The 18,320-nt window shown below is 41.3% G+C and overlaps 1 pseudogene across 1 annotated transcript in view; it reads right to left on the bottom strand.

Annotated features, from left to right (window-relative positions):
* Positions 1–101: 101 nt before the first annotated feature.
* LOC309629511 (abasic site processing protein HMCES pseudogene) overlaps positions 102–18,320 on the bottom strand; it is a 41,533-nt pseudogene continuing 23,314 nt past the window's right edge. Inside the window, exon 2 of the transcript XR_014249488.1 lies at positions 102–18,320. This exon is cut by the window's right edge and continues 14,492 nt beyond it. The product of XR_014249488.1 is annotated as an abasic site processing protein HMCES pseudogene (transcript).

The following is an 18,320-nucleotide window of genomic DNA, read 5'->3' as shown; positions in this document are numbered from 1 at the left end:
GTTTCCTGGTCTCAACCAGGACAGCCACTCCCCCAAGAAGCCACAACCCTTTAACACTGTGCTACCTCCTCCCAAGCAACCCAGCCCCTCCTTCTTCCGCTTCAGCCATCGCTCCAGGAGTCCTGCCCCGCCTCTCGGCGGGGAGGGGGGAGGGGGGAGGGGGGAGGGGGGCGGGGGGCGGGGGCGGGGCGGGGGAGGCTCTTCCGCAGGAACCAGCTGGACCACTGGGGCACATCTGACTCTACCTTTTGGAGTGTTTTGGGGGTCTTCCTTTTTGGGTGACTTTGTGGCCAGCCATTGCAGTATCTTCTGGCTGATGCTCCTTTTTGACCAGTAAGTCAACAGGAAGCAGACACTCAGGACTGCTGTTTCGGGAGTCGTTCACCAAGGGAGAGACTGGATGGAAGGTGATGTTCTCTGTGGGGTGGCTAAACCTCAGAGCTTCTTGAGCTAAGACCTCACCAAAGTCCAGCCACTTAGAGACTGCCTCCTCTCCATCTAATATGGCAGGCCGCCTGGGGTGGATGGCGTTCAAGCCTTTGCAGGAGTCCGCTGTGATGATGGTGTAAAAATACAAGTACCCCCTCCAACCCCAGCCCCCAGCCGTCAAAGATCCCGTCCATTGTCAGCAGCCTCCAGCTGTCCCAGACTTTCTCCCAGTCCTCAGGTCCCTATGCAGCACCCACGCTCTCTGACCTTTGTTTTGATTTGGGGGAAGTAGATGAAGTAGGGTTGCCTCTGGCTTCTTGCCTGACACGGCTGCCGCTCACAGAATCCATCTGCTGAAACAACACAGCGTCTTCCTTTTCCCAGAGGCACCTTGAAGGACCGTTTCTCCGTTATGGTGTCACTACAACAGCTGGGAGTGTTGAACTGCAGCTTGGAAGGATCAGCTCCTTTGAACCAAGACGGGACCAAGCCCCATCGCATGGCAGCAACTACACGCTCAGGTGAGTCTGCGCCCTTCTCCAAGCGCAGCCGGGACAGGAGCCCTGGGCTGCTGGACTGCCGGCTCTTGTACGAGGGGCAGTACCGGTCCGGGTCCCTGGCGGTCCCTGTAGGCGCAGGCCCTGGCGAGGGCCTCCCTGGGCAGGTGGCAGTCCATCCGCCTGCACACCCTCCGCGCCGCCTTCACACTGCGGGTCCCTTCGCATCAGGCCCCGCGCCCGCGTGGCTCTCTGCGCGCCCGCGCTCCCCGCGCCAGGCCCCCCTGTTGGAGCCATTTTTAGTGACTCAAACACATCGAATTCAAAATCTTATCCTGGTGCCCTCTAATCAATAACATTTTGTTTGTCCCAACATTATATTGCTGCCACCTAGATCTAATACGCTTCGAATCATTTCCCATACATGTTTTCTGTTAGTATGAATTGGCAAAACCTCAAAATTATTTAGGGGCACTTTGCACCTTCTCATGAATAGTATTTCTTTTACTTATTTGTTAGAAGCTGAATTTGGTTATAAGTCTAGAAACAATGCAGAATGAGAATAGATTATTGTACATTTAATCACGTACTGACTCTGACTACAATTGTTGATCCAGATGTGTTTTATTTTTTTTTCACTTGAGTGAAACAATAAATTCCCTGGCACCTGGTATTGCCAGTTATTGATCTGGCAAGTTTTTTTTTTTTTTCTTTTTACTTGATATTAAAAATCATCAGTGGCAGTTTACTGCCAGGTGTTAGGACCAGCAATGTACATCAACCTCCTAAACCTATGTCATATTCTAGTCAATAGGAAACTTGATCACCTCTGTGTTCTGTAAAACATGGCATTGGTCTGTTTTCCTGATGCTATCATGTGATGACCTAACCAGGTGAACAGGAAGTAGAAACTATTCCAAAACTTGTGTGACACAAATCTCTCCAAATTCTGAGGCTTATATCACCAAAAGTCACATTGGTGATTTTTCCAGGGTGTCAGTGGTCTGGGACATGTTAAGATATGCCTCCTAAGGGAAATGGCAAATTTCTGCTTTCTTATCACTGAAAAATGCCACCATGCTTAATGGGGTTCCTCAGATTATAGAGGCAACATTTATCTCCTTTAGGTCTGCTATTTGAACCTATTGATCAAGTAATCCCAAAGGCTGCTAGTTTTGAGTAGGGGACAGAAAAGGAAAAGGCTCTGCAACTGGTCCAGTCTGCTGTGAAAGCTACTTTGTCACTTGGACTATATCCCCAGTAGATCCAATGGTGCTTAAAATCTCTGTGGCAGATAGAAATGCTGCAGGGAACCTTTGGCCAGCACCTCCAGATGAATCACTGGATAGAGCTTAGGATATTAGGCAAAGATATCCCATTCTTTTAGATAACAGTTTTCCTTTTGGATTGCTACTGGGCCCTCGTAGAGACTGAACACTTGACCACACACCATCAAGTTGCAGTGCAGCCTAATCTGCCCATGATGAACTGGATGTGGTCTGACCCACCAAGTCTTAAGTTTAGGCATACACAGCAGCACTCTCTTATCAGTTGGAGGTGACATATACCTGATAAGGCTCAAGTAGGTCCAGAGGGCCAAGCAAGCTGCATGAGTAAGTGAACAATGGTACCTATTCCTACTACATTTTCTTCTCTCTCAACCTACACCTATGGCTTCATGGAGAGTTCCCTGCAATCAATAGACTGAGGCAAGAAAAATGAACCTGATTCATAGATGGCTCTGCATGATTTGCTGCATCACCTGGAAGTGGGCAGCTGTGGCATCTTCTCCATGGTGGTCCTGGAAGGCGATGCTGAAGAAAATGCCTCCTAGTGGGCAGAGTAAATGGAATTCCATTTCCATGTTCTGCTTCAAGACTACTTTCTAGTTTATAACTGAGGAAACATATCTGGAGTAGGGGTGTGATCCAGTTACTCTCACACATTGTCTCACAGAGCCACCACAGCTTCCTAGTGGTAGACACATGATGCCGTCTTCCATTTTGCCTATATCAGGTTGGGTACCTTTCCACATAATAGAAACCATTTCACAATTTTAAACACAAAGTGTTTTAATACATGGAATTAAGTATTTACAACATTGTTACAAAGGCTGGAGGCACAGGCTGGGACTCAGGAAGTGATTCCCAGAACAAAACTGCAAAACTGGCGCACCCGAGGGATAGTTATCTCTGCCATACACGAGAAGCTAGGCAATCAGGAGGCTGCTATCACAATAGCAGGTACCAGGAACACAGCCCCTTAGCTACAATTCAACAACCAGGAGTTTTTTCCTGGAACTGTTGGCTTCAGAGCCTCTTTACATCTGCTAGATCTGTACCAGCAAAATGAATACGACAACTTCTGCCCCCTTCCTCCTTACTTACTCTGAAGTAGGACATGGGAAGAGCATTCCGTTATTCCTCTTAATAGTGATTGCAAGAATTTATTGAGTATCTATAGGTACCAAGCAGGGTGCTAATGTCTTTGTATTCATTACATCAATGAATCCTGGAATAAATCTCTCAATATAATATTAATGTCAAACCTCCATCTTGAAATGAGGAAAGTAAAAGTACAAAGAGGCTAAGAAACTTGGCCAAGATTCTGTACTCATTGGTAGAAGACCTGGATTAACCTAGAACTTAATAATATCCAGAATCTAGCTACAAAGGAATCTGAGAATTGTAATGTTTAGCTTTCTAACTTCTGCAGTAAAAAAAAAAAAAAAAAAAAAAAAGCCCACTAAAACAGGGTTGGAAGAGATGTTGAGCTGGCCATTTTACTGAATCCTCAACCTGACATATTTAAGATAACTGTGGAACTATTTTTCAGCCTGATTATAAACTCCTTGAAGTTATCCACATTTCTCCTCCACCACACACATTTACCTAGGTAATTGGTAAATGTGTTTTATGATGCTGATCTCATAGACATTTCGGTTTCAATCCATGTCAGTAGCACTTGTTTAAGCTTCCAGGAAAACACTGCCTTTTTGTAGTCTGGTTTTATAGAGCAGCATACCCACTTAGGCCTTCTCCCTGACTTTAGAAAGAAATAGTATTTTGATTTTACCAAAAGTCTTTTTATTCCCAGACTTTGTTGTGGTTAAATACATAGCAACACTCAGAATGTGTCATCATTACAGAAAGTGAGGAATGGCATTTTCCTGGGGTAAAAAAAAAAAATCATAAAGAAGACTAGCTGAGTGATGGCCAGAGCACCAGCCAGGAGCTTGACAGCTTTAGAATGTAGCTAGTTTACCAGAAGTGTGGGCCACACCTAGAATAAGCAGAACGTGATGACCTGGTAGGTATTCTGGCCAGAAGGAGTGTATCAGGAAGAAGAGATGAGCTGAGGCTCCCCCAGGCTGACATCAGCTTCAGGGAAAGTGAACTGCAAGCAGTAGACACCAGCCAACTGATTCTAGTGACTTTTCAGATGATGATTCCAACAGGAGAGGTGGAGAATGTAGGAAGCAAAAATGACTTCCACAGGAACTAAAACATGTTCAGATTTGGATAAGTTGAGTATGAAGGGCTGTGGGACATAAGTGAAAATATTCCTGTCTCATCAACAGGTACACGTGAAGGTACGTTGCTCAGGAGACAAGATCTTTGGCTTGAGATAAAGGCCAGGGAGCCATCCAAGGATGAGCGGTAGCTGAAACCTTTAGTGTGGATGAAATTGCTTAGAGTGAGGGTATAGAACTTTCTGCAGTAATGGAAAATTCCAGAATTCTATGCTGTCCAACACAGTAGCCATTTGTCATGAAATATGGCAGATGAAACTTAGGAACTGAAATTTTGTTTTATTTTAACGAATTTAACTTCATGTGGCCACAAGTGTCTAGTGGCTATCCTATTGAATAGTACAGGTATAGGAATAAAGAAAAAGATGCTGAAAATGAAATAATAATAGCAATATTGAATATCTGAGCTTATACTGATGCCACCAAAGATAAAAAAGAACACATGCCTTTTTGAGGTTTTTTTTTCCCTCTCATATTTTATCAAATGGTAAAGAAAATCCAATGATACCAAAGAGTTTTGTTGGAAACCAACAGCTTCCCAACTCACCTCTTCCCACTTCCAGCTTAGTGGTAACTTATCTTAAGAGCCTTTCTTTCTGGTTCTGCTGGTAGTGACCTTCATAACTTTGAAAAATATGTTTCTATTTCTCTATATTGATTCATCAATATCAGATATTATCTGTTGACTGTCTTCTATGAAAGGACCAGACTTAGTTCACATACACTATCCTTCACACTTCTCTTTCCTCTCTACCTGTTTATTTTCACTTTTCTATTGATAAAATTTGTTACTTAAATAATACATTTTCACTTCTATTTCTCTGTCAATTTTAGTTTCTATTTCATCTCCCCTCTGTGAAAATAAAGATGTTGATGAGATAACTCTAGATTTCTCCAGCAACTCTTATTTTTTTGCCTTTTATCAAACATGCATTTACTTCTACCTTATCCAGGTTATAAACATTTACATTCTGTTCTGGAATCATATGAAGTGTGTCACACTTGTCTGCACTTAGTAATTCTGAGGAAAAAAGTGATGGGGCTTGTGAAAGGAGGAACGTGAGACAAATTATCTGTGCTTTGCTTTAGTTCTCCGTTTTACTTTGATGGTGCAAAAAATAATAACTCATTGTCTATATGTCTCCAAATTTACCATATAGTATCTTATGATTTTCTTACAGGCTTATAGGTTATTAATATCCTTGTTTTGCAGGTAAAGAAATCAAAATAGAAATAAATAGAATGACTTGACCAAGGTCATGCAATTAGGAAGTAGGGAAGTTGACAGTCAAGTTAGGTTTTCTGATGACGTATCACCTTGCAAATCTTTCTCAGTAAAGTTCCCTGACCACTCAAGTTTGCAAAAAAGTAATGAGTTGGGTTTCTTGCTTTAGGTTTAAAATCCATGGTTCATTTTGGAGCAGAGAGATCTGAAGCTTGTGTACGGTGGCCACATTTTCTTTCAAGGAACTGCAGAAATACCTCCAAGCATCTGGGTACGTCATGAACCCAAGTTGGCAAATGCTTACCTATCGGTAAAGAATCATCCAACATTAAACTAACATTTACCGGGCACTCATGTGCCAGTGTCTGGGTTAGGATATTTCATACTCATTATTTTATTTGCCCCTCACAGCAACTCTTTGAGTAGAGAACATATCAGAGATGGAATTGAGTAATTTGAATGTCAATAACTCACCCCTATCATTGAGTCTTCTCCTTCTTTAAAATGGGGTAGAATAACCTGTCCCCCAGACATATTTTGCAAGTGCGCATATTTGGAAGATGAATTGAATGTGGTAAAAGGAAATGAGATTAAGTGGTTTGTTTACTTGGGAGATAGGTGTAGACAGACATAACACTGATGAGTAATAGTGAAGTCTTATGAGGCCTTTGCTTCCGTTACCGGCAGTGAAACTGACCCCAATGAATTGGCATTGGGAACTGCTCTCGTGCACAACGCAAATGACTCCGAACACTCTTCTAAATTGCTAAATTCCAGTGAGGATCATGCTAGCATGATTGTGCAGTAGTAATGGGTTCCTGATCCACAAAACCCACCCAGGATATTTCCTATCATTTTCAGTAATACTGTGATTAATGCAAACTCATTAAAGAGGTATCTCAGGCAGGAGACAGATCCAGATTCTATGCAGTTTATGTGACAAGGGGGCTCTCTTTGAGAAGAAAAGACTGTAATGCTATAAATACAAAATTAGGCATAAAAATGAATGTTTTTGAATGGCAAAATACATCCCAATCAAATATCCCAATCAATATTAAAAAATATAGGGCTTCCCTGGTGGTGCAGTGGTTGAGAATCTGCCTGCTAATGCAGGGGACACAGGTTCGAGCCCTGGTCTGGGAAGATCCCACATGTCACGGAGCAGCTAGGCCCGTGAGCCACAACTACTGAGCCTGCGCATCTGGAGCCTATGCTCCGCAACAAGAGAGGCTGTGATAGTGAGCGGCCCGTGCACCGCGATGAAGAGTGGCCCCCGCTTGCCACAACTAGAGAAAGCCCTCGCACAGAAACAAAGACCCAACACAGCCAAAAATAAAAATAAAATGAATAAATTAAAAAAAAAAAATCAGCCTGAAATCCAACACATTCCTTTCTTAAAAAAAAAAGAAAAAAAATGAAAAAATATAGATATTACAAACCTGAAATTTACTACAAAATTAAAAATTCAGAAAATAACATAATACCTTTGTTAATTAGCACACTTATATAATACTTCATTCATACTCATTGTGACTGCATATTATTTGACTACATCTTCCTACGACAAGGGGAGCAGATGGCCTTGGGTCCTAAACCAGAAGTCAACAGTGTGGGCTGCAACAGCAGAGTAAAATGATAATGCTGAGATTTGGTACCTATTTCACTTATACAGATTGTTTTTTAAGAAAGTTAAAAAAAAAAAAAAAAAAGGGAATTCCCTGGAGGTCTAGTGGTTAGGACTCCGTGCTTCCACGCGGGCAACTAAGATTCTGCATGCCGAGCGGCCCGGCCAAAAAAAAAAAAAAAAGAAAGTAAAAAAAAGATCTGTGTCTCCTTCTGCATTTGATCCTCAAAGGCTGTTCCACCTGAGGAGGTCTGGGGTCCAGGAGTGAGGTTCCCTCAGACCATCCACCTTGGTCTTTCCAAGGATAACCAAGGAAGACGGTCTTGAGTAATCCACACCGTGGAGTATTATTTAGCCATAAAAAGGAATGAAACACTGATGCAAATTACACCATGAATGAACCTTAAAAACATGATGCTGAGTGGGAGGAGCCAGTCATAAAAGACTACATGTTGTATGATTCCATGTGCATGAATGTTCAGAAGAGGTAAATCCACAGAGACAGAAAGTAGATCAGTGGTTGCCCAGGGCTGGGGGGTGGGGAGGGTGGGAGTGACAGCTAAAGGGTACAAGGTTTCTTTCTGGGATGAAGAAAATATTCTAAAATCATTGATGGCTATGGATGCACAACTCTGTGAATATACTAAAAGCAATAAATTGTGCTTTTTAAACAGGAAAAAAAAAATTTCCATAAGGAGAATAGTTAATTCATTTTTTCTTCAGTTTATTGAAGTGTATTTTCATAAAATTATTATTAATAGTTTTGAAAAGTTTCATTCAGCTTTACAATTCATTGTTGATAATGGAAAATATTCATCAAGTTTCTTCCACATATGAGATATGAGATTTGGAAGAATTTTCACGTACTACCTCCTGACTCTACATATTTTAACGGTTGTTCTTCTCCAATACCCTCATGTTTCCTGTGCCAGATGCTTGAGGGAGCATTTGTATCTTCATAGGAGCTGAACTTTGGTCTTGCCCTTTCTTTGAATCTTGTTGCTAGTTGGTTACGGAAGTGGAGGCCAGTCTTAAATCAAGATAAGGGATAACTTAACTCTTCATGAAAGTGAGTGGGAACCATATAATTTTATCCTACCTGCTTAACCACAGCTAAATGCTAACCTACCTCAACGTTCCTTTAACCATATCTCACAAATGCCCATGGTCATTCTGACACCCAACTTGAGGGGACGAGTGATAAAGGGAGAGACAAAATGGAAAGGAACAGCACTTTAAACCAATTTCAGTTAAATAAAATTTACTTTTGAAAATTAAGGAAAAAAAGGAAAGAAAAATGGCCATGGGAGTACATTGCTAGGGCCCCTCTCACAGCCTCAGAATGGACCCATTAAGGGATGTATTTTGAAATTTAATCTTTATTAGCTTCACAAAAAATCCACTCTGACCCTAGGATTGTGGAAGGGGTAACAGATCTGGAGTGCAAAATCTTGATTCTAGTCCTGGCTTTCCCACTGATTCACAATATGGACCTTGGACATGTTATTCACCCCCTGGCCCCTCAGTTATTCCTTTAAAAAATAAGAGTTTGACTAGGTAACACCCAGAGTTCTCTTCTCCCTCTGACATTGAATTGTGTCAAATAGAACTGGCTGCAGTAGCAAAATCCACACAAATGGGGACCTTCCTGCCTTCACAGTCTCAGGGCACATAGCATCTAGGCCTAAATTCAGGAGGCAGAAGCAACCCTGGCTATTTTCACTCCGTTTTAGAAGCAGCTGCCTTGGTTTTCAAGAATGCAGTCATCTCTTCTCAAGGAAAAAGGTGTAGTCTTTCCAGGGACTCTAGTCCCCTGTACACCCCAGTGATCTTGTGAGTCACTACAAGATTGATGAGGGGCTTCTTTCCGTGGTGACCACTTCTGCTCTTCCCAGCAGCTGGAGGGCTTAACCCAGCCCTGACACAGCTTCCTCAGTTGGGTTGGGCATCCACTTAACCAAAGCATTCAGGGCAAGACTTGACAGCTCGGCACTTTGGGCCCTGGAAGGGATTCCAGAAGGGAGAAGGGTGGGAGCATGGTGAAACGACTCAACTGTGCTCTCATTTTTTCCATGGGTTAAGGTCTCAAGAGGTGTGTCTTAGCTAGAAAGGAACGTTAATGGCTAAGGAGGCTTAAGGGGCCCTCAAATGCTGAATGAAACATTTCTTGGTGGGTGGGGCTGTCCAGCGAGACTTCCCCATCCCATTTGCTTCTGACCTTCATAGAACAATCTTCTCTGTACCCTGGTCCATTGGGCTAAGCTGACTACGTCTCAATCTCAATAAATACACCTCTTTCACTACCAATCAATTCTCTGACAGTTTCCAGGTCTGCCGTCCTCTAGCTGCTTTTCCCCAGGTCTGGCAATGTAAGACCAAGAGCCATTTGCTTGAATGGAGAACCATGCCTAAAATTTAACAGACAGTCACAGCTGTGTTAAGAGGATTCAAGCTCGAGTACATTCTAAAATAGAACTCGGCCACAGAGGGCATGGAGACACGCCGTGCTCAACACTGCCAGAGAATGCGGCCCTGAAGCTTGGGTTTTCACGCCTCAAACTCATTAACCCCCAGCCTGCATTTCACACATCATGTCCCTCCAGAATCTCTGGCTTCCTTTCTTCAAACAGAACACCCTTTTCTTCCTCAGTGGCTTTGACTGGTCCTTGACTGTTATTGATACTACTACTCAACCAGAATGTTCTGAATGCCAAGGCTACAGTAGGAAACAGAATGTCCCTGTGGGGGAAGACTTGCTCTAATTATTAGAATTATTGGATTATAGGCATGTAGAGTTGGAGGGGATCCTAGAAATCATGTAATTCTACCACCATCATCCTACAGTTTGGGCAAAAAGAGGACCAAAGTTTACGCAGTGAGTTTGGGTCATTACCGAGAAAGTGGAAACTAACTCCTTGCCCTGTATTTATTTCTATTAGACCATTTAATAATCATTATTCTTAACTCTAAGTAATTTTGCAAAGATACTTTAGATAAGTTTTATAGACTTAGGTACCTACTACAAACATTGAGCCAATTGCCTTAATCGTTTGCTTTAGTTTGGGAGTAAAACCGAGCCTAGAAGTGCCAAAGAAATTATCCTCTGACATACACAAACATCCGAGATATTGTTTTCCTTATCCAAATCTCCATGTACAAACATCATAGTTTATAACTAAACACACTGATGTATACATATATTCATTCAAGAGGCTGTCAAACTACGGGCTGTGTGCAGGTGCTGTCTCTTGTCCTGTGAACTACTGAGAGAGGAAATAAGATAATGCTGAGGTGGAGTCCCTAACACAACAAGAGAGCCAGGCATGGCCCTCTCCCACCCTTGCACACTGTGACTTTAGAATAAGACAGATTGGGATACCTAATTTTAAAAGGTTTAAGATGGCTAAGGGAAAGAAGAAGAGAGAAGGATTAATTTAAACTAAGTCCAAGGAAGGCTTTTGGGGATGGTAGTATATGACCAGATCTTAAAGGATGGGTAAGAATTTTACATGCACACAATGGCAGGAGAGTGATCATCAAAGAGGGGGAAGTAGGGTGGACACAGCATGGAGATGGGGAGGGCATTGAGGGTGTTGGTGCCAACTTGTGGCCCGCTGATGCTATATCCCATGGCTGAGTCAGAAGGAGGAAGCACAAAACTCTACTCAGAAAGAGGGAATTCTCAAAGAGTTATATCTAATTTTCTAGGTGTGAATTCCCACATCCAGAAAAAAACACCAAGTAGGTAAGACTTTCAGATTTTGAGACTCCCTCATTTTAGCTATTTCTCTATAAAGAAGTCCCAAGATCTTCCTCCTTGCCTCGGTTCAAATCTTAGCTTTAAACTTGCTAATACTAAGATCTTAGGCAACTGATCCAATCCTCTCGGATCCTTTGTTTTCTTATCCATATACCTCCTCTAGGGTGCTTGTGAGAATGTAAATAACATAAAGCCTCAAAATTGCTCATAAGAGTACTTGGCACCTATGAATATTTAAGTTCTTCCCTGTGAGTTCAGCCTCCCAAGGCTTGAAGATGGATATGGCAACCAGACTAACTGGATCATTTTTTGAGGCTTGGGTTGAATTGTTGACAAACCACAGAGTCAGGATAGTTATGCGTAGGGTGATCAACTGTCCCAGTTTGTCCAGGACTGACGGGTTTCCTGGGATATGGGACTTTGATTGCTAAAATGGGGACAGTCCCAGGAAATCAGGATGGTTTGTCACCCTACTCTTGTGGTTAAGCGTGGGGCCTCTGGAGCCAGTCCATCTAGGTTCCAATCTTAGTTTTGCCATTACCACATGCATAAACATGAACAAGGTACCCAACCCTCCATACTTCAGTTTCTTCATCTGTAAAATAAAGACTTAAATAATAGTACTAACCTCGTAAAGTTGGTATGAAGATTAAATAAGTTAGTATACATAATTTAGCTCTTTTTAGTAGTAGAAGATACCAAACTTTCTTTGTCTTGACCCACCTAACTCTAAGTTCCTTAGATAATCCTTAAAAAAATAACTTGTTGAAAGGAATCAAATTAATTGCTACTTGTGTACTTACACACTCTCTGTCTTCACAATGGATTTGAGGTGGAGTGAATCTCTTCTCTCGGTGACCCTGGCACCGTGGGCTTGCCCTGTCCTCATATCGTGGCACTGTGTTGCTTGGTCTTTTGCATCATTGGGTATTTGGGTTAGAATGTGGCTTATGACTCAGAACCTTTCTACTCCCCCTGAAGGGAGCAGGGCTCAGCATTGGGAGTCAGGACACTGGGCTCATGGGTTCGACCTTGGCCACAGCCTTCCCTCTCTGGATCTCAGCTTCCTAATCCTTTAAATAAGGGGGTTGAATGGCATGACTCCCAAAGTCCTTTGGTTTTGAGTGAAAACATTGCAGGGATACATTTTCTTCTTTTCCCTTTCTTTCTCTAGCTCAGGAAACAGAGAAGGGAGAAGCAGACAACAGCAGTCTCCTTGCATGTCCCAAGATGTCTCCCCATCCTAAGGAGGGGAATTCTGGAGCCTTACACAAAGGCTAGTGTAGGCTCTGCCCCTCTAATTATGGCCCATTAAGGCCCCAGATCCCTCCTGTCTGCAGAATGTTCTATTTAACATTCTCCCTGGCGGTGCCGTCGCCAAGGACGCAAGCCATTGCACTCACTTCTGTTGATGTTTATGTTGAGAAAGTAGATAATCCTCACTGCAGTGACAAGTTGATTGAAGCAAGTAAAAACCGAATAGGGTTTAGAATTCTAATTGCTGACAGATTCATAATGGTGTGTGAGCCTGGTGTCTGCTTGGCTGCCCTGCTGTTCAGAACAAAGTGTGAAGTTAAAGAGTATATTGTTTCTGGTATGAGATTTCTCAACCCCAGAATTGTTTCTTTTCTGAAGGGAGGTATGGGAGGGAAATGTGGCTTTCTGAAAATGATGAAGAAAAACATCCAGAGGACTTAAGGGGAAAGAGACAATCAGGTGGGGTTTTCTAGTGAAAAGATAAGTGGAGATGGGTGTAGGGGGAAAACATCTGAGTTCTAGTTGGATGGTGACATTGTGTCACTTGGGGCAAGTCACTTAACCTCTCTGACCTGTTAAATGGGTCTATTAGATTGAAACTGTTTACAATTTTGTTGTCTTACAGTAGTTTTCTATTAAATATTTCTAGGAAGAATAACACACAATCAAACAAAATCAGAATAGTTTTGATTTAATGTCCCTAATCCCCTGGCACTAGCTGGGAATATACATTGCCCATTGATATCTATATGTGTATGTTAAATTATACAAAGTAGATTGCAAGGATTCACAAATTTCTAATATTGGCTGTCCTTGGGTTGATAAGGATGTCAGTAAGACTAGGGGTTGGGAAAAATGTATTGCAACTGTATCTGCATAGTTTTATTTCTTATATAAAATATTTGAAAGAAATATAGCAAAATATGAAGAATTATTAATTATAGGTAGTGAGAAATACAGGTGTTATAATAGTTAAGTACTTCTATTTCTCTAAATTAAAAAAAAAAGTTGAATAAATATTGTTGCTTCTTCAAATTCGAGTATTTTGTGATTTGGTCAGGTATCCTTTTTGAACCTCAGCTTTCTCATTTATAAGATAAGAAAGTAAGTCTAGGTGATCTCCAAGATCCTTTGAATCATTAAATTCTATCTCTGGTAAGAAAATAAAAACAAGATGGCTAATTGACAGGGAAGGAAGAACTAATTTTAAGCAAGTATGCTGGAAGATTGTGTTGAGACCCTATTAAAAGTAAAGGTGATGATTTTGTATTCCTTCCAACTTCCAGTAATTCTATGTAGATATATAGTTCCCAAATGCTAATTTAAACATCCAATGTTTGAGAATCACCCACAGTATTTCTCTGCCTTTGCAGAAATTACCACTATGATGAAGAGGAAAGTGGTAATTATTTCAGAGGAAGAATGGGCTCTTGCAATGAAGTGTGGTTTGGGAATTAGAAGATTCAGGATTTTAGTCCTGTCTATGGTACTCTCCATCTAGGTGACTGAGCAATTCACTTTAACCTCTCGGGATCCTGGTTTCCTCATTTGTAAAGTGAATGAATTGGACTAGGTAATTGTAAAGGTCTCTTCTGTAAGGAAAAAGAAAGAAGCAAACATTTTACTTGATAATAAAACCACGCTGGGAGAAAGATGGAAGACAGCAACAGATCAGGAATGTCATAGGTAGAGTTTGTAGTGATTATAGCTATTAGACTAGCTGTGATCAGTCTTTTGGTCATCTGGAAGCCAAGTATTCCACAGTTTTATTTCAAGGTGGAGTCACTCTTTCAGTCCCTTCTCTCTGGACTCTTTTTTGCCATCTTCTCTATAGCATGTGCACTCTATGCTGCTTTGCTCTTGTGCTATGCTGGGCTCCTTACTTATCTTTGTATCCTGAACATTATTTTTCTTGATGCTCTGATTATTCTCCATGAAAACACACACACACACACACACACACACACACACACACACACACACATATGTATATACACACACATTTGAGATTTTTCAACCTCAGAAATATATATATACATATATATATATTTGTAGCTCATGGTCTTTGATTTCTTAACCACTTTCATTTTCAGGAGTATCCCTCCAGTGTGCACTCTGGGTAACTTCCTAAAACTTTGGTGCTGAAAATCCTTTGTAATGGATAATTTCATGTTTATAAAAAATAATTCTTTTACTCACTCATCAGTTATTACTAGATGGAGTTAAAAATGGTTTTACTCCTCTTGAAACAAAATATAGAATGCTTTTCTTTCAGAAATAAACTTTAGTTCTGTGCTCTAATTGCTATATTATTTTGTCTCTTCATATCCTTATCTCATATCAATCTGACTTTTTTAGAATCATCTCCTGGATTTATACAAGTCTTTCTCCAGTAAGATGGTGAAAAGCTTCAGGCACATTATGAGCTAATAAATTGACAGTTTCTAGATTAAAGCAAATGCAGAGACAATGATTAAAGAGCTTCTACACTAGTAAAGTGAATAATAAGCACTCAGAGATTGTCTGTGGATAAAGGATCCCTGTGGGCATATTTCAAAGTCCATTCAGTGGCCAGGGGTTGGAGAGCTCTTCTAGAAGAAGAAAAACCATAAATCACTTGCTCTTCAGATTTTTTTCTAAGGAGACAGAGACTGAAGCCATGACTCAGGCTTGCCAAGATTTTAGACCTGTGGTTCCACAAAGTCTAAGAATTCTGAAGCTGAGACCACTGAGTTATCTTTCCAGTATCAAAAGCCAACTGAGCATGGATAGTCCCCTGGCATTCTGAAGACACTAAAATAGGATGGTCCTCTACCTTTCTCTAACCGTTTTTTTTGCCAATCACGACTTCCATTCTATATTATGGATGGTGGTGCAAATTCAGGAAAAGGTATCTGTTGGCCATGCCAAATCCACCAAACACAATTTAACCATTATGAATATTCAATCCTTTTGTTAACTTTTAACACCTGCTTTTTCAGAGCTGTTGATTTTTCTTTAATGATAAGTCTCACCCTGACCCCCTTAAAGTGTAATTGACAGAGAGAAAACAGAGCCTGGATTATTGTCACTGTCAATGGACCACAAAGAAGACAAAACCTGATGACAGTGACATGTGGGGGGGAAGTTCCAGTGATATTGTATTTTCCGATCCACTGACAATCAACACGTGTTTATGGAAATCACTCTGTCACTGGATTTCCATCACAAACCTTGGGAAAGAAGACTGAGAGAGTGAGGGGAGAGGAAGAAAGTTTTGGAATTATCCCCGAGAGAGATCATAAATCTTCTACAGGGCTTGATTTCTTGTAACTATTTCTTGCCTTAAGAACAGTAAGAGTCAAATGACTACCCTGAACTACTGCTTTTCTGCTGACATCTAAGAGAAATACAATATCTTGATATTAGACTAGAGAAAGAGGATTGAAAGTTATGTAGCTCATTCTTCTTATTTAAAGACAAGGAAACCAGAGAGTGAAAGCCCACGATCTCACTGAGAATCAGAGTTGGAAGTTGTATTTGATTTTTTCACTCACAGGCCCATGTTTAGTCTGAGCTTTGGAGGTAGACTGCATTTGATTTCAATTCCAGCTCCTCACCTTAATAATTGTACACTCTTGGGCATGCTACTCAATCTCTGTGCCTCAGTTTCCTCATTTGTCAGTTACAGATAGTAGTAATATCTATTTCATAGGATTGTCGTAAGGAGTAAATCATATAATTCAGGTAAAGTGCTTAACACAATCCAGGCACATATTAACACAATATGTATTAGCTATTCTTCTTCTTCTTCTTATTGTTACACCATACAACTGAGGGCATAGTGAGTCAGATATATAATCCCTGGACAGCGAGGTATGGTTAAGAAGATAATGGCAAATCTGATCCCATCACCCACTGTCATTAAAACACTTTTGAGACTCTGCATTGTCTTCTGAAATGCCTGCCTTCCTTATCCTCAGGATAAGGCTCACAAGACCCTTCCTGGTTGGCATCAGCTGACACTCCCAGCCCCATCCTTGGTCATCTTCCCTCCTTATCCACGTGTCTGCTGTTCCCCTCCCCAAGGTTTGATCAGTCCCACCCTAGTTTTCTCAACAATCCATGACCTCTCTCATCTGTAGGGCTTCACATTTGTCCCCTCCACCTGACAGATGCCCCCTCTAAGCTCTTTTCCTGGTTAATTCCATGTACTCTTCGAATTGATTTGCTCTAGCCAGGCAACCCCTGAACAATCTGGACTTACTTTTTTCGTATCCTTCATGACACACATTTGATTTTCCGATTTCCTTGTCTGTCTATCTGGCTTGACTAGATATAGACCCATAAGGTCAGGGATTATATTTTTTCCACTGTTTTATCCCAGCTTTTAGAGTAATGTCTGCTTTGTGGTTGCTGCCCAATAAGTATTTGTTGAATTGAGCAAATGATACACAGGGTTCCTTTCTCCCTACATAAAGAATCTTGCAGCCTGAACATAATGCAAGCTTTTGTTCTATTCCCAGTTGCTGGTAAATGGGAGCTTACAGGTCGGAATCAAAATCACCGAGGTAGCAGTTTCCCAAGAGGGACCCATCCGAACCTTTGACTACACATGAGCAGGGTTTAGGAAAGAACATTGCTGTGCCCTGAGAGAGGCCTGGAATATAAACAATTCAGCCATGAGAAAGAGAGGAGAATGGTGATTAGGTCTCTGTGCTAAGCGAGGGACTTGAAGATGTAGGATTTGCATTGTCTCTCTGGGTAATCCTCCCTTATATTTTCTCATGATTGCCTGCAATAAGATTTCTTAATCGTTTGGGGGGTTTAGAGTGTGATCCCTTGAATGTATAATTATCTCCATTATTCAAAACAAAGAAGATGCGTGCCAGTCGGAAAAAAATAAAAATAAAAATGTAGCCTCCAGCAGAAAACCAAGCTCAACTCTCTCCCTCACTCCCAGATTATCTTTTTTGTTTATTCCCAGTGCCCTCCCTCACATGAAGCATTCCACATCTCTGTTTCTGAGGGTTCTTAAGTGGAAGCAGCAAAGTAAGAGTAAGTACAAGTAGTGGATGGGTACTGGGACCGAAAGACATGCGGCATTCAGTTCAGACCAGGTTAGATGGCCAGATCTCACAGTAGAGCATGTGCTGGACCAAAATGAATTTGCCGTACACCTTCATAATTAGTTTCAGTGTTGTTTTGTCTTGTTTTTTCTTCTCTTCTCCTTAGGAAACACATTATTCACGTATGCTCCTGAACTCTGGAAACTGTGGCTCTGGTTCCTACAGCCTGTTCAGTCACAGGCTTGCTGTCTGTAATCCTGGGGACAGCCCCCCTCACCTCCACCCCAGGCCACTTGGTATAATGAGAAAGGATCCCACATGGAGTTTAGATGAGTGGGTTCTAGAGATATCTCTGTCGAATACCAAGTGGGTGACCTTGAGATATTTCTTCTCCTTGGGTTTTAATTTTCTCATCTTTAAAAGAAAGCATTGGTTTACAAAGGCTAGACAATTTTTTTTTTTTCTGTAAAAGGCCAGATAGTGGATATTTCAGGACTTGGGGGCCACATGATCTTTTTTGCACACACTCTGCTCTGCTGCCATAGCACAAAATCAAGCCACGGCCAATAAGGGTGAGTGTGGCTGGGCTCCAGTGACACTTCATCTATGGACACTGAAATATGAATTTCATATAATTTTTACATGTCATGAAGTATTATTCTTCTTTTGATTTTTTTTCACCACCATTTAAAAATGTAAAAACCATTCTTAACTCATGGGCCATATAAAAGCAGGCTGCAGGTCATAGTTTACCAATCACTGACCTATATCTTAGTTCTCCAAGGAGGGTCTGTAAAAGTTCAAGGGAGCCGTGTGCCATGAATACACAGCAGCACACTTTGTTCCATTGATTTGATTTGCCTTTTTGTCACAATACTTAATGTACCTTGAATTTTAAATGCAATTAAATGTGGGCGTGTGATTTATTTTGTTTATCAAAGGGAGCTT

Source organism: Balaenoptera borealis, assembly GCF_965194805.1.
Source record: "Balaenoptera borealis genome assembly, chromosome: 5".
Taxonomy (NCBI): domain Eukaryota; kingdom Metazoa; phylum Chordata; class Mammalia; order Artiodactyla; family Balaenopteridae; genus Balaenoptera; species Balaenoptera borealis.
The sequence above is the reverse complement of the archived record's forward strand: the minus strand, read 5'-3'. Positions and strand labels throughout refer to the sequence as shown.